General features: G+C 49.8%; 1 pseudogene; it reads right to left on the bottom strand.

The window, feature by feature from the left end:
- Nucleotides 1–853: 853 nt before the first annotated feature.
- Nucleotides 854–2,417, bottom strand: LOC136488899 (uncharacterized; annotated as a pseudogene).
- Between the last annotated feature and the right edge of the window lie 1,738 nt (nucleotides 2,418–4,155).

Genomic DNA, 4,155 nt, shown 5'->3' with positions numbered 1-4,155 from the left:
TACATGCATGCGTAGCATTGCATTTTGTGTGTTGACCGGAAGTTCCCAAGCCGTCTTTACCGCGTCAAAAAAACCTGGAATGTTAACCCAATGTGCCTCAAACGGAACCCCCAGCAGAAGTCGAAAGAAATATCACCTTGCAGGAACAAGGGGCAGTGATCCGATCCTAAGGATGCCATGGCCTGAAGGTCTGTTCTTGGGAATATCTCTAACCATTCCGCGGAAGCCAGGAAGTGATCGATCTTTGTCATCGTCGGGTCCTGTTGTTCATTACACCATGTAAAGCGTCGCCCATGTAGAGCCAGCGGCGCCAGTTGCAAGTTGTCAATTGTGTTCTTGAACCTATTAAGCATCCGAAAATTTACAAGCTGATTATTTTTATCCTCAACCCTGTAGATCATATTAAAGTCCCCAAGGACTAACCACCGAGCCTCCATTTGTTGTTTGATACCAGTAATTTCTTGCAGGAAGGCAATCTTATCTGAGTCCATAAACTCGTGTTTATGCACCACGACAGGTTCTCTTCAAGCATGGTTATTTTGGCAAAGGTGGGCAAATTAAATATATATTCATGGGTTTCTTTATATTGTTTTAAACAATTGCAAAGGTGAACAATTATTTAGAAAATAGAACAGATCCAATTGCCCCTATTAACAATCATGATTAGAATTTGCCAAGTTTATGGCCAAATGTTTATAATTTTTGTGAGAATTTTTTGGATTTAACTATTTTTTTCTAGTGGGTTTTGTGACTTGTGAGTATGAACGGGGAGGCTCCATTAGCATCTTATAATTTGGAATGAAGGTGGTATCATATCATATCCTATTGACAATGCATCTCGTTAAAGCAAAAGTTCAACCAAACATATAAAAAATTTGACAAATTTAGCACTAAAAAATCTGTTGACAAATAAATACAAACATCTTTAAATTTTGACATCAATGGAGAGAGATCGCACGGGCATGCTACTGAGGAGCTACCGAGGCAAGAAGCGCCGCGCGATCCATCTCATAACCATACAGTCTTCTGCAGCACGTATGATTGCTAACGCCATCGGCCAGCTTCTCCAGTGATCTCGTCGCAACGTTCAACGCGAAGACGGCACTTGTGCTGCTCGTCTCCTCCACAGTGAAGATGAGCGTGCCACTCTTCTCACCGAACCACCACGGCTTCATGGGGGTTGTCCTCGTCGCTTTGATCTGGGGTAAGTCGATGGAGATGTCCTCGTCACTTCGATCAACGGAGGTGGTGGTGCTCTTGTAGCCGACGGCGTCCTCAAGCAGTGAGGTTGAGAAGCGAATTATGGGCACCCCTCGGCCTCCGATAATCCCTATGTCCACAAAATTCAATCTCCCATCCGTCGACACGCCCAGCACGTACTCGTCCGGCTTCCAGTTCGTTAACCTGTATCTGTATGGCACCGAGCACACGTCCATGATCGCCGCCGCCGCTGCCGCCGTGCTGCCGAGCCGCACGCCGAACGCGGCACGATTCATGGGCCAGTAGGCCACGCCGTGGAGCACGACGGCCGGGCCTAGCTGACGGAGCACGTGGCCGCTGATCTTGGCACCGGGCTTCTTGCATTCGGGACCCCAGCTGCCGGTGTCCGAGGAGAAGGACCGTAGCGCTGTGAAGCCTCGGCGACCGTAGACAAGGAGTAGGCGGAAGAAACTCGGCGAGCAGAGCGGCACGTCGAGGTCATCGCCGGTGAGTATCGCGCATGCGTAGTCGTCCCCGGGGAATTCCTTGCCGGAGAGGGTTGGGGACCATGGCCACGTCCCCTGTCATGGGGTTCCACACGCAAAGGGTGAGGCCGTCGGCGCGCGCCTCGCGCCGGAGCTGGAGGACGACGCGGCCGTTGCGGGACGCGACAGGGCGGGCGTCGTCGAACGAGGCGCCTCCTTCGCCCAGGAGGTGCGCGCCTCTGCCGGCGAACGGGCCCAGGAGCCGCGAGGCGAATGCCGTCGGGACGAAGCGCAGCTGCGCCGCTGTTCCCCCACTAGCGCAGCGGCGGCGGACGTCGTCGTTCTCCTGGTGCTGGAGGAAGACGCCAATCGCGAGGTGGGGAAGGAATTGACCGGGCGGTGGCAGGGCACGGGAGATGGGGGCGGCGCGCGTGGCCACTACGCGGCCCCAGCGGCGGCACGTCGCGGCACAGCGCGCGGCGTCGGTGAAGCCCGAGACGCGGGAGAAGATCCCAAAGAGCACGTCGTCGGGCAGAGTGGTTGGAGATGGAGGCGCGCCGCCAATGACGTCGTCGGATTCTTCGCGTACGTTTCCTCCGACGAGGCGGGGGCGGGGGCGGCGGCGGTACGACAGCCAACCGTCGTGGTACGGACTTCCGGTGGGATCTGCGTGGCGGGCTCGGCGCACGGGCGGCATCACGCCGGGCACCGGAGAGATGGACAGATCAACGAATACTGTGCCGGCCGGCTAGAAAACGTATGCTCGACTCTTCGATTTATACACCATCGCAGGATTTTCGGATCGGATCTGACTCCTAGCCATAACGGATAGGGATTTGCATGCAAACTCGCTGGGTTGTTGTAAAAAACCGTCTCGGACACGAGTCACACGACACGGTCAAGCAAGTGCTATTATACAAAAAAAAATCTAAAAAATTTCCTAGTATTTGGTAGAGACAGACTCTAACTATCACCATTAATAATAATCATTGGGTCTATTTTGTTTCATAAAAAATTATTCACTTCTATCATTATTATGAACAATACATAAAACAACCCCCTAGTTTTGGATCTAAATTACCACTACCTACCATTATACAATATAATTCAAAATAAACCCATCAATTTGACGCCGACATCATTGACACCGCCACAACCAGCTCCAAATATCTAGAGTTAGGTTTTCACGGGAAGAACAGGGACAATACTAAAGTTATAGGGTGGGGAGGCTACATTGATGTTGACGGTCACTAACACCCATTTTAACCATCAATATTTCATCCAAAAGTTAAGTAAAGTGAGGTAGATCATCATCACATGTGTTGATTTTGCTTTATAATTCACCTAGTTCCACTTGTACTTGGAGATTTATTTGTATGCAGGAAATTTGGCAAAAATGGTGCAAAATATACACATGGGAGGCAAGTGGACGTGGTAGGGGGCCAAGGGCCCACATGGCCACGTCGACCGATGCCATGTGGCATCGCCCGGCCCCCCATGTGGCCCTACCACGTCACTGATCCGTGGGAGAGCCTCAACAAGGCCTCTCCAGCGTTATCCAATGTCGGTTTGCTTCAAGGGCCAAGATGGAGCTGCCTTGGATCCATGGATCCACCGTCATACACTTGAGGAGCTCCACCGACTTAACCACTGATTTCCTGAGCAAATCTTCGCATGTGTTGTCCAAGTAACCGTCTTTGGCAGCTAATCAAGGCCCTACGATGCAAAGGCAGTGGAATCCAACGTCGCCCGACACCCCCCGACGTCGTCCGACACTCAAGTCACCTCCACCGACTTACTTGATGTCCTATAAATACCCCCACTACCTCTAGACACTATAAAGGGGCAGTGGTGCTCAGTGGAGAAGTGCCCTATCCAATTCCAAGCATTCCAAGCTTCTCCAAGCTCTCTAGTTTAGAGTAGCTATAGAGTAGTAGCTTAGGAGTGAAAGTAGAACTAGAGCGGAGCTTCTTCGGAGTCCAAAAGAGTCTTTTGGGTCTAGTATAGCTCCTTTATAATTCTTTTATTTAGCATTTACTTTATTCAGTACTTTATTTTCAGTACTTTATTTAGTATTATTGCTTTTCTTTGTTCAAGTACTTGTTCATTATTGTTCATCATTAGTGAGCTTATGTGCTTGCTCTTATCATAGTATCATAGGTTACCATTTGTTTAGTAGTCATTCATTAGTATCGGTTCCACTGTCTGGTTAGGGTGCTTTGATTCCATTTCATCGGAGTTCAGATCAAAGTAGTAAATTTATAGATTAAGCGAGGTGCTTAGGCTATAAATTACCTGTGGATATGGCTAGGCCTCCGGATAGTTGGCAAGTGGTGACAGCCTTGTCCATCCTCTGTATTCCACCATGTTAGGTCTAGTTATTAAATCGTAGGGCTTGTGGCAGACCTTGTCTATTTAACCCTCCTATTTGTAGGCGGATTGTGCCCTGAAGTACTAAGAAATTCCTCCT

This window comes from Miscanthus floridulus, chromosome 10 (assembly GCF_019320115.1).
Source record: "Miscanthus floridulus cultivar M001 chromosome 10, ASM1932011v1, whole genome shotgun sequence".
NCBI lineage: Eukaryota > Viridiplantae > Streptophyta > Magnoliopsida > Poales > Poaceae > Miscanthus > Miscanthus floridulus.
This window is presented reverse-complemented; position numbering and strand designations above follow the sequence as displayed.